Consider the following 18,448-nt stretch of genomic DNA (forward strand, 5'->3'; position numbering starts at 1 on the left):
CCCCCACTGCTTGATGCAATTTTGGCAGATGGGTGCAACTTAGCTAGCCAACCGCCGCTACTTTCTCTCGTTCCCTGCTGTACCTGTTAATGATGCACATCAGTCAGCTCCCACTATGGTGGGCGCAATTAAACACAGAGGGAAGTCGGAAAATTAGGGGAAGACATCCAAATTCACATTTTTATTAAGTCAATTGACAGCAAGCAGACAGAAATTGGTATCTTGCTCTAATGTGGTCTTAAACAACCTACTACAACATACCTACCACAAATTGGCTTCACCCTTAATCAAGACAGGCCAAACATGTAAATAGAATTCCGCTGGATGCCCTTCTTTTAATGTGGAATCACACAGATATTTTTCCTCATGCTCTAACTTTCCCTAAATCTAACACAATGGTAATTTCCAGTCAGGATCAGCATGCTGACACAAGCTCTGGACTCGGCGTCTAGGTGCAATAAGGCGGCTGCCCATGCTCCTTGGGGATTGGTTAAATTCAGACAAATGTCACCGTTTATTTTACATGTGTACCGAGGACCTTAAAGCTTATCTTTTAAACTTCTCCAGTATACAGTATACAAACTCTTGAGGACATCAGTGTTTATAAGCTTGCAATTTCACTTTCATAGCCTCCAAAAGATCCCAAAGATGCTGGCTCACTCACTTAAAGAATAATACATGAACCTGTTGTGTGGGTTTTTTTTTGGACTGTGCAAAAACAGACTTTTTCTCCCATACAAGTTTGTACGATGTGACTGAAGATGCTCAATATTGGCTTTCTTACCAATATTGTCCAGCACTTCATTACCGGTTCATGGCTGGTGAGGTGACTTCTTGGCAGTTTTTAAATGTTGCTCATTAAGAGGATAACATATATAATATATATAATAATAATCCACTATGGTCAAAATGTTTTCACATTTTTTTTAGTCATTTATTTAATTAACTCAAATACATTTGAATAAGAAGTACATGCACATGCAATCCTGTGGTGGAGCTGCACTGCGAGCACAGAGCAAAAGATAACAGTCTATGCAAGTTGTATATTTATAATGTGAAAATATCAGCAGAAAAAAATATCATTCAATATGACATTGTTATGTAATATCGATCGGCCAATATTATTGGACATTGCTATCTATGAGACCTAAAACTCTATTTAGGTATTGGTGTCATCATATTTTTACATCAAGTGTTATATTCCTGGTCTACTGAGAAAAAAAATGCGGCTTTTGTAGCTTAATAAGAGTCTATCCAGAGGGCAATGATAGTGCTTTGCCAGCCTAATCAGTGCTAATTCTATAAGTTCAGGTCCTTTAATTAGATCATTTACATTTTGAGAGTTAATCAAATTGATTATATAATTAACAGTCTACTGCATCTTCCCAATGTTAGCCAGGCACATACTGCCAAAGCTCAGTGACACAAACTGGCTATTCACTTTGGGAGAGATTTAACTCTTGAGAGTGTGGACATTATTGCATATGATAGATGTCTGTGGCAGAACTCCTTGCACAAGGTTAAAGAGAACCCCTGACACTGTGTGGCCTGTAATGGTGACGATAGCACCGATAATGCAATTCACAACTTGAATGCTTCAAGGTTCAAGGACCTCTGGGCACTGGCTATTAAGCATTAGGCTTTGATAGGTTATAATGGCGCGTGCTAATATTGGCTCATAAGTGAGAAAGGTCAGCTAACTCATCTATACATACCGCATCTGACAACTTGCCTGGGGATTATTTCTTCCTCATTTAAACATGGCCTAAGAAATACCGTCTTTGAAGGGTCACATTTCATGCTGATCTATCACTTTTTAAATAAGCACATTCTAATTATAACACAAGATATGATAGAAAACCTGGATAAATAAGCAACAGAAGTCAACATTGTTTTTGAGGATAGAAAGGACCTTGGGATTGCCATCAAGGGGGAAAAAAAAGTATTGCCAGTGGAACTTTATCTCAGCCAGGATTCCACTTGATGGTAAAAGCGAGTGTGGAGGATTGTTTACATTATGGTAGACGGAGGGCCATAGGCAGCCTTCAGGCTGAAGCTGGCGGCTGTTTTCTGAGAGACTGATTTTAAAGCGATGAAGAAAATGACAGTCAGCCAGCTTCTGGGTGATCTAATCTGGACTGGCACGCGTCCCACATTAGGTGTTAAGGGACATATTAAGGCTAATCTCAAGGTGTGCCCATATGCATTGAATTAAGTGCAGACGGATAGAAAGGAAAGGACGTCATTACTTTCAAATCCTCACTAACTCCATAGGAAGAGTGGAGGGAGTTGATGAGTGGAGTTGGCTGATTGCAACACATTAGATTATTTTTTTCAACATACTAACTTTAGATGTTATGGCTTATTCTATAAAACAGTACAGATGGCAGTGTTGGCAGCACAACATACACAATACCAAGTTCACAGCGAGACCAAGACTCCAAGGAGTCCAAGTCAAGACAAATGGGGAGATTGAGGCCAAGTCAGGACCAAAAGCAGTGAATGTGTCACAATTTATGGCCCAAGACTGCCCAATAGAGACCAAAAAAAGTTTGACAACTCGCATTCAATAATTTAAATCTTCAAACAAAATTAGTCAATCACAACAGAATTGAACACAAAAAGCAGTTTTTGAATGATTATTATTGTTAATGGAGAAAAAAAATACATTGGGATGCACTGATTTTAGATAGATAGATAGACTTCCTTTATTGTCATTGCACAAAACCACAGTAGTGAAATTGCCAACGAAATGTCAAGGTTTTATATTCATTTTATTCAAACATTTTTATTAAAGGTAAAGCTAACATTTTGGGGAATGGTAAAGCATTGTACAAGCTGCAACAGCATAACTGGGACACAGACAAAGCTGATTTTTAGGTTATTATTTTGGACTTTCACATGGTCCATATGATGTCCAATCCTCATCTGATTTTTCTGTCTCACTGTGCACCTGTGTGCCCTTCTAAAGGCATCTTGCATAACTTGCATTCAGTTGAATGTGAATTGGTTTGAATTTGAAATTGTAAGCTTTTACTTAAGCTGTAAGCCAGTGTGTCAAATTTGCTATATATGGATGAGCCACACAGTTATGCATAGTATAGCCAAAATAGAAAATGAAATGGAAAAATAAATAAATAATACTCACAGTGATGGATTGTGTTCCATGTCAATCCCTAGTTATGCATTAAAATGCCTCTGAAATGAAGTCTTTATCAAAAGAGCCACAAGGTTCTCTTTACGGGATGTTTTCAAATAAGCAGAAGTTATTATCGTAGCTCCATTGGGAAATATGTATTTACAGCTTGCTTGGAGAGTAAGCGGCAATAGTGTAACTGTTAACTATGTTTTCCCTTGTTATGGTGCATAATTGCATGCTCCTGTTATTACACCTTTCTATTGCTGCTAATATAGCAAAAGCCCATTAGGCAGTGCACTAATGTGAACAGCAGCCCGCAGTGCAGTGGGTGCACTGTTTAAACCGAGATGCATGAGGACCACTGTAATGAGTGCTGGGCGGTGGAAGGTGGCGACGGTGCCCAAAGCGGGCAGATATAATAGCGTCAACTTTGGCACCACAGGTGATGAATAAAAACTCACGTTTTTATTCATACACCTGATCCAATGTAATACTTTGATCAAGAAATCTTTTATACAACACTTTTCCAAGTCTAATGATGTTGTGCCATTTCCTGCCTGAAGCGTGTTTTTTTTATTGACCCGTGGCATATCGTAGAAATAAAATTAATCCAAAAAAAACCCCAGCAAAATTGGAAAAACTTCCACAAAAAAGCAAAGTGTAAAGAAAAGAAGCTAAAATGTTGATAGTAATAATTAATAATTTGTGTCACATAACACGTCACATAACATTTTTTTTAGCCTATGTACTAAATTAAAAAAATAAAAATATCACATATCCTTTGATTTTCAGTATGCAGCCCTCTATGGAAAAAGGTTGGTATATCTTGGACGATATTCCAGTCACAATTAAAATGAGCATTAATTGATTTACTTGTGTTGGGTCATCACGATGGACCAGTGAATCATTGGGACTGAGTCGGTCGATCACAGAATTATTAGGAAAAATAAATGTCTAATCACATCAGTTCCCTACCTGTGGCCCGGGGGCTATCTGTGGCCCATGGGTTGTTTGTCATTACATCATCATGTCATTGCATCCAGACTGATCTGGATTAGCTCCAAAGTTGAATCAGTTCTTCGCACGGCAAAAAGAGAAAAGGCACAATGAGAATAAGCTGAAATGCTCAATATCAAAGCTTTGTCTTAAAATGTGTCTTTTTATAGGCATGTTGATGTTGTATAATATTGATGATAACTTGGATATGGTGTTTTTTTTTAATCTGAAAACTACTACAGGTCACAATGTTGAAAGATGAAATCGTGATTTTAATCACACATGTCCAATAGGATCACATAATTCAATAGCATCTGGCCACTTCTTGTGAGGATGCTGCAGCAGCCAACAGTGCACGGTGGATTAAAGCCACATGCACTGATAATAATGACCGTTGGCTCGACCGTGAACGCGCGCTCCTTCATCCTCGGTCATTGTCGTTTGTTGTTGTCTCTTCACAGCATATCCGCCAGCCTGTCTGAGTCCTTCCTATCCTAAAGAGGCTCTACGTTTGCGCACTGCTGCGTGTGTCCGCTCCGTGGCCAGCTTCTAAAGTTAGCTCTCTTTCTGCTGCTGCCTGCCTCGACACGGAATGGATTGCTCCGTTTGAGCACCGCGTCTGCTGGGATGTTGCACTGGAGGTTTTTTGGCCACCCGCTCTTGCAGCCTGTCCGCATGCTGTAGCACCTGCAAAGAAAAGTATGCACTAAAATATAAACTGTTTTGTTTGGAGGGAAGGAAAAAAAAAGTTGTACGGAGGAGGATTATGCAGTGAACGCAGTACATACCTGGAAAAGGTAGGTGGTATTTTATTTTAATTATCCAGATACAAAGATGCTTACGATGTCAGGTTGTGTGGATTCATGTGGTACGTGAGTGGATGTAAATGGTTGATGAGTACACGGCTGCGTGGTGCCATGACATTGAGGTGCCTTTCATGGAATAATATTCGCAGTCATGAATGGTGAGCATGCACTTGACTGACAATGGTCACATGGTGCTCTTATTGCTTGTATGCGCTGCAGGGTAGTGTGTGTCTGTGTTCAGACTGTGATTCCCAAGGCACAGATTTGGGAGGCAGGATGCCATAATGCATAAGATTAAAAAAAAATGTCCCGAGTTAGTGAATTGTTGTATTTTTAAAATGTAAAGGTTGATTGCAAATGGGAGTTGACCCTTAGATAAAGATGCCTGAAGTCTCTGTGAATGCTTTAACATTACTGGAGCCCACTATCCACACCCCTTCCTCGACACTCACTCTACTGCTTGGACACATTTGTCTTCTCTTATTAGAGCTTCTGTTCATTTACACAGATAATTTGTTGGGAAGTTGATTCAACATTTATTTATATCTCTTTACAGCATCTATTCTTAAACAGTCCACAGATTCTTACATAATGTCAAGCGTACGTATGGAGGTGCCTTGTGGTCAGGTCTTAGCAAACATGTTATTAGTGCAAAATGTCATTATGTTTGCTGTGTTTTTGACAGTTGTGATGTTTTAACATAGCAAGGTTTCCGGTGTTCGATGTATGGCCAAACAACCAGAAGGAAAGCTGTTTCAAAAAGCCATGCTTACTATAGTCATGTATTGAGTATCTCCATTTCGCCTTTTAGTCCATCAAAACATACCATTTACTTCCTATTGCAGACAAACAAAGGTATACAACTTGGAACACTGTTCATGGTCCAGGTCATGCAAGGCAATAAAGGTATAGAGTAGACCCTGCTTTTTGCAGGTTTTAGACTCCCGGACCGTCTGCAAATGTAAAAAAAAAAACAAAAACAAAGAGTAATTGAGGCGATAAGATGCCCATATTTTAAATCCATATTTAAATGGCTCAAGCCAAAAATCAGTATGCGGATCAAAAAAGATCAGCTGTGGCGACTCTGTAATCAGGAAAAAGCTGATAGAAACAAACAAAAACTGCTATGGCTAAATGTGTGTGGTTGGGGTATGCGAGTATGGGACTGGTGTGCGAGTATCTTCATAAGTAGAGAGTTTGCCTTCTCAAAGCAATATGGTTTCAAAAGAGTAATACGTTGGCATCACAAAAATGCCTCCTGGAAAAAAAAAATTCCCTGGTGTTACTTTCTCTCCGTACCTTCTCTGTTTGGATTTTTTACGTGTGTGTTCCACAGCGGATGAAGATGTGAGCATTGCAGCCATGTCCATCACACACACAACAATGGACAGGCAATAGCGCACATTGATACGAACAAGAAGAAAGTAACAGCAAGCAATTTTTTTCACTGAGATCCGACCAAAACTGGGTCACTGTTGATGCACTACATGGCATCGTGCCAAAAAATCCAAACTATCACTTATGCCCATGCCTGCTGACAGAATTAAAAAAAAAACAACAACAAGAACCAGAATTTTGGAAAAAATAAAACTAAATTTGGTCACCAGCAATTCTGATGAGGACAAACGGTACAGAAAATGAATTGCTGGCTTAATTTTGATTTTTTTCTCCTCTGGGTGTATTCAACTATGCATAATTGCATTGTAAGCAGAAGAACACACACAGTATCGGATTTACTCATATCCAAAATAGACTTAGATCATTGGATATACCCTGTCGGTGAGTGAGAGGTAGCAGATCAATAATTTTTAAGTTTGTTTACTAAATTGCTTCCTGTGTCACTTCCATCTCTCTACGACATCTAATTTCTCACCTGTGTTTTTACACGCATGTTTAGTTTCTGTGGTTCAGTAAATATATGGATACACTTGAAAGTACACATCAATAAGCAGTGCAAGAAAAATCAGATATAAGCATTAAATCACATTTGGGCAGTCAAGTGCTGCACTGTAAATCTAGCCTGAGAGCATAAAAGCTATACAGCCCAGCTCCAATAGACCCCCCCCGGCCCCCGCCCCCCCGGTCCTCGGTAAAGACAACGTCACTGAAAGAAGATGTTCAGTCAGGAATGAAGATTGATTTAGCATGCTTGGTTGAAGGTCTAATGTGTTTGAAGGTTAAGGTTGTATCCGAATAGTTAGGAAATAAGGAAAAAAGCAATTATGAGAGAGTGTGTAGGGGAAAGGCTCAATAGTCCAGCAGTCATCGTCAATTTATGACATGACAGCCCAGAGATTATGAGGCACCTTGCTGAGATCACACTTGTATTTAACCCATACAGTTTCTGTCTGTAACTTCTTCTCCTCCTCCACCTTTTACACTCGACATGTGTCTGTGTGATCTGTCACCCTCTGTTATCAGTCTTTCTATCCGTCTGTCTGGAGCTTTTGACAAAGTTTTACAATTCAAAAGGCAAACAAAACCCATGCGATCACAGAATGCTTAAAACTACTAAAGCTAAATATATATGGAATGATGTTTGACTTCTGAGACAAATATACTCACGAAGACAAGCACTTCAAAGTCAAGCATCATTAAGATTTCTGTGTGTAGGTGTGTGTGTGTGTTTTGCATATGTGCGAGGACTAACAGGAGCTCACTCAGGACAGCAGCAGGCCACGTCAACCACAATCCCCAGACAAACCCTCAGGGTGTCCTATTTGGCACAAATCCATCAAGCCACCCACATCAACACAGATACACACACAAAGGCACACACAGACTTATAGTGTATATGTAAACAAACAGCCCATAGACGTCTAAAGCCGATACAAGTGTTGTGGCATTCAGAGATTGTCAGAGTGTCAGTGTCCTTGCTGGACCTTTCCAACTGTGTCATAAGATTAACTGTCTGCAGTCACCATGCAGATTATTATTTCCCAAACCTCTTTCTAGAGACATGCTTTCTAGAAGTGACATACCATCATGACCCAGTTCAAAAAACACTCAGTCCATTGAATATGGGAAATATTCACTAAAGCTGCTAAGATATAACCATTTGCCCTTATTGAACAAAACTATAGTGGCGTGAAAAAGCGTCCTGATTTTTTTTCTTAGCTTTTTTGCACGTTTATCATAGTTAAATGTTTCGGATCATCAAACAAATGTACATCTTAGTCAATGACAACTGAACAACTTACATATTCATATATACAGTACATACATGTTTTAAGTGTATTTATATAGCTAGCTTTATTTGGCCCCAACTGTACACTATGAACCCCCCTGATTTAAAACATTGTAATTAGCCTTTAGAACATTTGACATAATGGAAATGATATGATTAATTTTGTACATATAACAATGGCCATTCAACAAATAAAAAAGATCATTTAGCTGCAGTTCTCCTGTGTATGAATAACTTAGAGCTTAACTGTCCACTTTAAGATTTAATAAACACATTTAAGCCTGGCGATATATTTTAAATACAACCACAGTGGAAGAAATTCAGCTAATTTCTTTTCATTCATTAATTTTCCACTGCTTAGACTGTTCAGGGTCACTGGTAAGCTGGAGTCTATCCCATCTGCACATTGAGAATTGGTCGTCAGCCAATAACAGAGCACATTTAGGCAAGAGTCATTCATGTATTGTGTTAAGAAAATTACATGTTCCGAATATTTTGGGGGTTAATTGTGCAAATTTACTTGCATGTTGTTTCTTTTTCTCACCTTTACTGGCCAAAGTAAGAATAACTCTTTAAGACTTTCTTGTTATCTCTACTTCCTTTCATGTCCTCAATTTGAGTTATGTACAGTATTTCTACATTTTCCGACAACACCTGTGAGGTTTGAACAGGGGAGCATCAATCTTCATTAGACCGAAATGAGTCTGACCCTGTTGACTAAATTACTACCACCGTGTGTGTGTGTTAATGTGTTTTGCTGTGTGTGTATATGTGTGCACATGTGTTCAAGTGTTGAGCCCTGGTCTAACCTGGTTAACAGATGACTGCAGCGATTTCCAGGGTTCAGCAGATTAGGGGATTAGAGACCAAGGCTTCACACAATAACCGTAATGCATTTGATGCATACGTCCATCAAATAAACATACACACTTGGGACAGCGTGCCTTTGTTAGGAGCCACTAATATCCTGTATGACCCTTGTGCTACAGTCCAGTATATCTTGTCCTGCGTTGCGTACACTTCACATTCACACAGTCAAACAGATGGAAAAGAGCATTACAAAACCTCAAGGGTCCAATTTCACTAATGCCGCTTTCACACTGCAGGCATGACCCATGTTGCTACTGAGAGCACAGTTAATACATTTTGTCCTTCCAAACTAATTCAGAGCCCACTCAGAGTTAGAAAATGAACCAACATGGTGGGCTGAATGTTTGCAACATGGCCAGCGTTGTTCTATTGCCAAATTACAACCAAATGTCTCTATTTGATGTTAAAAAAGGCACAATTGCGTCCATTGTGGAAATTGTCACTGTAAATGCATTCTCCCATGTTTACTGATGCCAAAATGTCTCACAGTTTTAATTACCTCAATTCTAGTTACTGTATGTTACTTAGAATGTTTCTGATTCCTAAGAAAGACAGAATAATTTACAGAATAATTTTATGTCAGCATGTTCCATGCAATTACCATTTCTTCGTTAAGCACACAAAAAAGATAATCCTCCATTAAGTTGGGCTCCATTTTGGGTTTATACTTTTGCATTACATTAAAGACTGACAAATGCTGATTTATTTCCAACACCATGCATCACCAACACCCCAAGCCTCTATTGTTTTGTTGTTGATTTTGATCCATTTTAAGCCTCAGGCAGGTGTTCAGTGCTTCATTGGTAATGGAGTTGATGGCGTGGTTGCTATTTCATCAGCTAAATTTTGAATAACAGTAAAGGCTTGTGTGGCACAGTACATTACCCCCAAAGCATCTTATTATTTGGGAGACAACAGGATATGTGGTAATGGAAGGAGAAATAACCTTGTGTCACAACTGATTAACTGGGAACTCTGAGCTTTGGAGAGTGGATAGGTGCTCTTTATCTTGGAGTGCGGAAAAGGGGAGGTATTGTTTAATTGGTGCAGCGTTTGTCAGGACACAAGGTGGATGCGATGGTATCGTTCTGTCATATCCGTTGCTTCTGTGGTTTCACAAGTACATAGATCTTTTCTGTGGTAAATTGTTAAACACAGCTATACAGTGTCAATAGAAACCTAGTTATTAAGAATCATTACTTTTCAATACATTTTAGGCTTTTGTTTACTTGCAAATTGAGGTTTGGAATTGGAAAATTAAACTGTTGGAATTTTGCTATAGACTTTCAAAAATGGTTTTGTGCATTTTGCCCTTTAACCCCTTAGCTTTTAAGAATTTTCCATAAAAAATAAAAAATAAAAAATCATACCCAAAGTAAATGTAAAGCTGTCCTTGAACCTGGAGCAGAAGCGTGGCTTTGTGCTGATTTCAAATCTAAAAAGCTGAATATTCATCCGCACCATTCAGAATGTGTCCAAGTCGTACAAACCATGTAATTAATAGGAGCAGTGCAATATGTTTTATAACGAGAAGAGCATTGTAGTTATATGTGCTCAGAGCTCGTGACACACTAATCACCAACGTGGACACTCCAAGAGAGGCAGACGGTGTGCTGTAGCTGGCTGTGCGCAGAACAATATGTAGAACAATATGTGCTTTCACATTCATGTCTCAAAATACCAGAAAAAAAAAGTTTTTAGATTTGTCGCTAGTCACTTTTGAGAAAAGAAGAGGAGGCAAAAGTGCATGTTTTATGGAAAAGGTTGTCGACCCCTGGTTTAGGGTCCAACAGATTATGGGACACTACAAATAAAATTATGTATCGCAAACACACCTCTGAGAAGTGCGAAGTTACATGATTTTCACCTGTGTTGTCTGGGTGGCTTGCATGGTAGTTAATATTTTGTATATTTCCATCAAATCCATTGATTTCAAATGTACATTCTAAGAGCACATAAAATGTCAATGCACATCGGCATTAACATGCGGCTAAAGTTTTTTTTGTCAATGTTTGCACTGTCAATTGTAAAATACTTCTTATGTACATATATTTTTCATAATGGATTTTTGGTCCATATTCTTTCCAAATCTACCGAGTGCCTTTCTTGTCAGTGAATAGATGGGTTTCACATTGGGATGCACACTCTTAAGGTAGTTTAAGTAATTATTCTCCATGAATTGAGTGACATTTTAATTTGGTCTGTGTTTTGTATATGCACAGTAGAAGTGTGTGATTGTTTTTGAAGAACACTTAGGATAATTGCTGATTAACCTTCTTGAAGTAAGATTGAGTGACATAATGTGTAAGGTACTGTCATGATATTGCTTGGTAGGAACGCAGAATCTTAAAATAACTGTCAAGACAAATTATATTAGCAAATTAGCTTCAGAGATTGTAACATAATGAGTAAACAATTGAGGACGATCTAATGTTAGCTGAAGAGACAAACTTCAGAACCTTCAGTTCTTTCTGCCAGCAGATTTAACATTGCAGACTGCTTTTTGTGATTTTAAATTGAAATCTGAAAGTCGTGAGTGCCATCCTCCAATCTCTGCAGAACATCGTCTTTGTGACCTTTGCAATATGTATATTTTTTCATTTTTAAAGAGCATCGTGAATCTCAGACACCGCTTCTTATAGTGCAATGTGTGTGCGAGTTGGTGACACCAAGCATTGGCTATGCTTAAGGAAAAGTAAGGGTTGCCGAGAGCAGCCTTCATCTTGGATTACTACGCTCCTGGATCCTGCAAGTTTTTTAAGAGGAAGTGATGGCAGAGCTGGATGATATTAAGGATGATATTTACTACATCTGTCTGACTGCTGACTGACTGATTTTATCTCGACCTTCTCGTATGCCCTACACGTTGTGGGGCTTCGTGAGCTTAGCGCTGCAGGCCATGTTGAGTAGCCTAGCGTGTCCAACCTACATGCTTTCTAGCACATAAACTCATGAATAATGGCTCAGATTAATGCCAGGTAGGTGCGATATTCATGTTAATGGCTTAGCAATAAAGAGCACTGTCAATCATATTTCATTGCATATGTAAACTAGATATGCACATGTTTATGTATGGTGATCAGACATCCTTTTCACTTAATGGGATCTCTATATAGCATCCAGAAAATTAAAATGCTGTGGGTCTGCATTTCTTTCATTAAATTAACTTCATTGAAAAACAAGCCATATTATAGGAATCCATTTTAAGGCTTTGTCTGGGACTGGACGAGTTATCATTTTCTGCTGTTATTTGGTCAACATAGAAAATTCAATTCTGTTCAATAATATAAATGAGATGGGAAGAACATAACCTAGCATAGACTTTTGTAAAACAGTGCTTCTTTATTGCAAAATAAAAGGCCCCAAACATTATCTTGACCATTTCTGTTTTTGCTGCACAAGTCATGCTGTTCTTTGTTTAATTCATTGATAGGGTAAAACATGGACAACTGATTGAAATATGGAAGATGTTTATCAAAGTCTACCCTTTTGAGTAATCGACACACCCATCAACATACATGTTCTTCATTTCCATTGTCAAAGTACTGCATAGACCTGCGATTGACTGGCGACCAGTCCAGGGTGTACCCCACACCTCTCACACAAAGTCAGTTGGGATAGGCTCCAGCATACAGCCACAACCCTAATGAGGATAAACGGCATAGAAAATGGATGGCTGCATGGATAGAATTACATAATATTTACCATTTATTGGACACTAACTCCGTCATCCTTGATTGATGGTATCATTCAGTTCCTTGCTGTAGCTAATGGAATAACCACAAACGCTCTTTGGCAGCCATTGAGTTCAGAACATTTAGTGTGCCTACCACGCCTCAGTTCCATACTCCTTCTTTCTGCCTGCCTTTCTAGCAGATATGTCTAGTTACATTCAAAAATGGCCTTGTGAAGGAGGACGTGAGTTAAGATGGTATCCCCAGAGACTTTTCAGAGAAGTAATTTAATAAACTGGGATATTTTCCCGCTCCACAAGGGAAAGAGAATAAGCTCAGAAACGTAATGAAACTTGGCTGTTGAATTTTTATTAAAGAATCAATTTCCTGTACTTGAACATAACAGAGGGAGAACACAGACATTGTTATTCCTGCACGGCATTCCTTTTATACTGTTTCCTTTTGAGCACAGAAGTTGTAAAAGCTTCATCGATGGATAGGGAGTGTCCCAAGACGTCAACCTGCCTTTCAATGTTGGCATAGTAGCTGGAACTACAGACTATCCTGATTGCTGGTTAAGTTAAATAGTGACAAATGAAAGCATGTCTCCCTCATCTACAAAATAATGATGAATATAGTGACACCCAACCGTGATAAGTGAATTTCCAGAGTAGGAGTTCTTGTAAATATCTTGTAAAAGGCCCGGATTATGGGTGAACAGTAGCCCGTACAGATTATTGTTGTGGTGCTCAAGTCTCATGCCTGTTACAGTAAAATGACTGACACCTAGTGACCAGTGTAGTAGGACATATTGTACTACACATCATATCTTTGAATGCATCTTCTGAAAGTCTTATATTTGCATTTGAGTTCATTTAGTTGTTTTTTTGCCTGAAATGCTTAATTTAGCAAAAAACAATTGTTTAAATATGCATATTTCTTTTACAAACAATATGGCCTTTAGATTACCTTTATTCTTGCCACTTATACAGAAGTACAAGTGAAACTGTACTTAATTGTACTTTATTGATTCAAGTGAATTCGTTTCTTCAGAGGATAAAAGAAAATTACATGATAGAGACATACAGTACAGTGAAAAAAAATCACATTTAGACATTGGGTTACAGGCTGTTTTTGTCTTCCTACACCATCCATCTTTGACAACGATGGGCCCTGGTTGTAGAGATTGCACAAGCACCACTTACTTGGAGCACTTGGGAAGAGCAAAGACGCAAATGTGACCTGTCACATCTCAATTACCTTTCAGTACTGTTCTAGCTTATTAAAATCATTTGTTTTCTTGTTTTCACATTCATTCTTCATAAAGTCACATACACAGCACATATACAATTGAATATACACCTCCTGTAACAGAATGTTGGTTTTGCACATCAGCACTCAGTATATTAATTGTGTTTTCTTTGTGTCCCTGAGTACCTATCTTTTTTATGTACCGGTATATCGGTATAGATTCTTCCCATCTGCACTCAGTATATTAATTGTGTTTTCTTTGTGTCTCTGAGTATGAAATGTAAAACAAGCCGACGCAAATATATAAGATGAATTAAATGCTGTCATTGTGAGGAGAAGGAACGTTCGTGCATGGAAGTATTTACTCGGCAGATTGCTCAGTTGTGGCACAAAATCATTATAAACACTGAACTATCCTCTCCAAGCCGAAACATGCCAGGCAAAGTTGCTGTTCGGCACATAAGCGCAAACAACAGTCAGGACCCATTCCCCACACGAAGGCGGAGTGAAGCTACCGTCTCATTCAACGGGTTAAACTCCAATATCCATCTCATGAACAGAAACATGGCATGCAACAAGCGGTGGCGTAGCAAGTAATTAGGCAAAGTTGGGTGCATTTACACCGCCTGTATGTGATTGGCATCACATACATTTCACTCATGGATTATCGGATCAGTATGGGCAGTATAAAACCCTGATCAGAACATGCTAGTCAATACAGTTTGGAACCAAATCATCATATAGCCCTCCAAAGAAACACCTGCACCCCCCCTTTTTTCAATTTTAACATATTCACTTATTTTGTCCTTCACACAATTTGACTGATACCTGTCAGAGCATTTGCATGTTTGTTCATCGTGGCTATGCAATGACACTCCTTTTACCCTGACTTCACCGCGACGTGTGGCAGCAGCAGAGCGAGGGGGGGGCAGGTGATGATTTATGACCAAGATGCTGCGTTCCAGCACAGGATGATTAATCTCTTCTGGGAACACTTCAGGAGTACAAGTTTAACCTACCTCGGCCTTGTACACACGCACAAACACACACAACTGTGAACCGCATGCCTAAGAAGGACGTAAACACAGGGGCAGAGTGCATGTAGGTGCTTTTGTATGCAATTTGTGTATTTGTGTGTGAGCCCTTCCTCCTCATTTCTCATTTTCTCTCTACCTTCCTTGTTCATGTTCTCTGCTTTTTCTATCCTTACTGACCTCAGTTGTCCAGTGTCTCACATTCAGCCTCTCTTCTTTCACTATGTCCATTCATCATAGTCAAAGACACACACAGAGTGGGATGATGGTGAGGGAGGGAGGGTTGAGGATGAGGGCGAGAGCCTCTCTGTAAGGCCACTTGGCTGCGTTACCAGTGAGCATAAGGCCATAGGATTAGTGCAGCTAGGTGCAAAAACCTGTAATGTCTTAATAAGCACAGTAAAAAACAGGACTTGTTCCATATGTTGGGTACAGCTATGTTTGATGTACAGTAGATCTATCTAGTTGTAGATCTAACTATCAGACCGTAGCAACCTATTTCAATTATTCATTATACCTATGGCATTGCTGCAATTATAATAAATGATCATAAAATTAGATTCATTCTGATCCTACGTTGGGTGGGCAATTATCTCAATTGATATGTTCAATTCAATTGTGAATCATGTCTTGTTTGTTTATGTATTTAAAAAAATTCAAGGTGCTTATTTGTTGTATTTGGTTCTAATGTAACTATGCACAGGACTTCTCTATATGGACCATAGTTAGGAAGCACTTTGGGCATGCCCGGAGGCGGGCCGTGGGTGGAATAAATTAAAACTGACCGTTTTGGCAGGAAGCACAAATCAAAAGAAATACAGCAGCAATAGGTGCAGATTATGCAAAATCTAAAAAGTTTTCTGCCGTGTTATTGTGTGTAGCTGCTCTATAGGAGACCACAACTCAATACAAAGGGTAAAAAAAATGAGCATAATAGGTCCGTTTTAATAATTTTGAAATTGTGTAGAATAGAGAGTAAAACTGGCCATTGGTCAAGCTTAATAATACAAATGAGAACATGTGAATAAAGGAAAAAGGTTTGGTATACAAGTGGTTAGCGTGTGGGCCACATAGTCAAGAGATCAGGTTCGAATCTCCGTTTGGGCATTGCGAGTTTGCATGTTCTGTTCGTGCCTGTGTGGGTTTTCTCTGGGTTGCTCCCACATTCCACAAAGATGCAAGTTAAGTGAACACTCTAAATTGTCCATAGGTATGAATGTGAGAGTGAATGGTTGTTTTCCTATATGCCCCCCATGAGTGGCTGGCGAACACCCCCAGGAGGTACTCTGCCTCACTGGTTTGGTATGAATGCACCGGTTGTAAGGAATAGGATTCATGCTGCCTACATTTATGTCAGAAATATGGTCTTTCGGGCCCTTCATAAAGGTGTGCTGTATACAGTGAATTAATTCTTCTTATAACGCCAGCTTAGTTGATGTCATTAGCATGTCCAATAGGAGGGTGTGTGGCAAAGAGATAGGGAGAAAGCATGTGGAAGGTTGTAACTTACAGTAATCCTTTGTGGAAGTGCTGTCATATCATGCAACCTCATTCAATCTTGTCCTCACCAGCTGCAGAAGAGGTGAATGTCCACAAATCACGGTGAATCACTCTAATCTCATTTCACACACACAAACAGTAAACAAAAGCTCACACTGAAGGACTCCACCATCATAGTTCATGTCCACACACACTTGCATTAATGTGCCCTCTGAGGCGGCTGTGCATGCAACAGTATAGGGGTGATTTTTATATGTTTTGGTCAGCCGTGCTTTAAAGTTAATTCCTCAGCTTCCAGTTGTGACTAGGCGTCATCCCGCCTTAAGATTGCTTTTTGTTTGTGTCAAGATGTTGTAGTCCCGATGTGGCACTGAAGATAAAAAGTTGACGTCACTACACTCAGTGTGTGCGTTTGTTTATCCCAGCAGTGGATGATTCTGTTAGTCTACTCCACTGCCTCCGTTTCGCCATTATCATCTAACGTTGATTGAAAAATATGATTGTGGGCAAGGTCTTGGATGTGTTTGATTATAGCAGTGAAGTTATCTACATCTTACAAATCTGAAGTGTTCTTTTTCAAGGATGCGTTTGATGCTCACATCGAGAATGTGGGATTTTCTAACACGTTGTTCAAGGGTTATTCACAGCTACAATTGAGTTCGATGTAAAACACAGTTCTGATTTGAATAATTTCTGTTTTGCTTTCTATGTATCAAGCACCAGTGTTGCAACTTCTCCTCTGGGACATTTCACTCAATATATTGACATACATGCTCAGTTTAAGTAGTTGCTAGATAATTAGCATACTCTGCTTTGAATGCCAAACATACAAAACACTGGCAAACATGCTGTTAGTGAAATGTAAATACATCAGTGATGAATTGGTCAAACACTGACTTTACAAGCTGTCTTACAATCTGGTTCAGCAGTTACTGTGTGAGCTCATTAGACCAAACAATGTTGCATGAATTAGAAAACACTATCAGCCGAGTCACATGCTCTCCATGTTGGATGCCGTGGAACATTTGTCAAAACAATGAAGTCACATCAGCTCTAAGATCAACATAAGTTAAGTGCAATTTTTTTGTCTCTGTTGTATAATCCAGCAAACACACCATGTGCTATTTTCATGGATTTTGTGTCAGGGATTTTCATAGATTTTTCAAGTGAGGGCGCACCAACAAAATCACTTATGTTTGCCTGTATTTATTTTTTTCTCTAACGAATAACCCATGACTGAAATAAATCCGAAGGGAGTTTGAAGCAGACTATGAATATGTTTATTAAATCAGAGTTACTGGTGGATGGATGAGAATATAGTGAAAACCTCTTATTGAGAGAATTACATATTTATGAAGCAACTAATACATATATTTCCCTTTATGTTTATTATAGTATATTCCAGTGGTGTGCAGTCAGGGCTAAACACTATCAGAAGCACTGACTTACAATTACCAGTTACATTTTTGTATTTGTTCTATGTTTTTGTATTAATTTGTAGTATTAGTTATTTTGTAGCCTCTCTTTTGGCTTTGCTGCTTCCATTACATGTATATACAGTATATGTTAGGATTATTTTGCCCAGGGCTTCCAGAATCACAAGTGCTGACCCATATCAGTTAAATTAAATATGAAGTACTTGTTTTGATGGTGTACTGTAAAGGCTTGGAGTTGTCTTACCTCTTTTCCATCGAGCTGTTACGTTTATGCTTGTTACATTTGGCTGACCGCCAAATTTACGGTGAAAGTTAGTGACTAGAAGTTACTATCTGTAAAAAAAAAAAAAAACTTTCGGTAATTTTATGTTCAACACATAGCTGCTTAAATAAATGAATCCATCCATATTCTATGCCACTTATCCTTACTAGGGCTGCGGAGAATCGAACCCAGGTCTTCCCGATTTCCTGACCGTGTAGCCTACCTGCCAACCATTATACTGACCAGCCGGACCCATTTCTATGTTTGTTTTTTTTTCAATTGTTATCGTCACA

General features: G+C 39.0%; 1 protein-coding gene across 16 annotated transcripts in view; it reads left to right on the forward strand.

Annotated features, from left to right (window-relative positions):
- Nucleotides 1-4,563: 4,563 nt before the first annotated feature.
- Nucleotides 4,564-18,448, forward strand: part of tenm2a (teneurin transmembrane protein 2a) — a 181,686-nt gene continuing 167,801 nt past the window's right edge. For 10 of the 16 annotated variants that reach the window (XM_058063583.1, XM_058063584.1, XM_058063585.1 and 7 more), the window contains exon 1: nucleotides 4,565-4,932. The gene's annotated coding sequence lies outside the window, so the exon portion shown is untranslated. Of the gene's footprint in view, nucleotides 4,933-18,448 lie in introns of all 16 variants that reach the window. The other 6 variants (XM_058063582.1, XM_058063592.1, XM_058063580.1 and 3 more) reach the window with 1 other exon arrangement.

This window comes from Doryrhamphus excisus, chromosome 23 (genome assembly GCF_030265055.1).
Source record: "Doryrhamphus excisus isolate RoL2022-K1 chromosome 23, RoL_Dexc_1.0, whole genome shotgun sequence".
Taxonomy (NCBI): Eukaryota; Metazoa; Chordata; class Actinopteri; order Syngnathiformes; family Syngnathidae; genus Doryrhamphus; species Doryrhamphus excisus.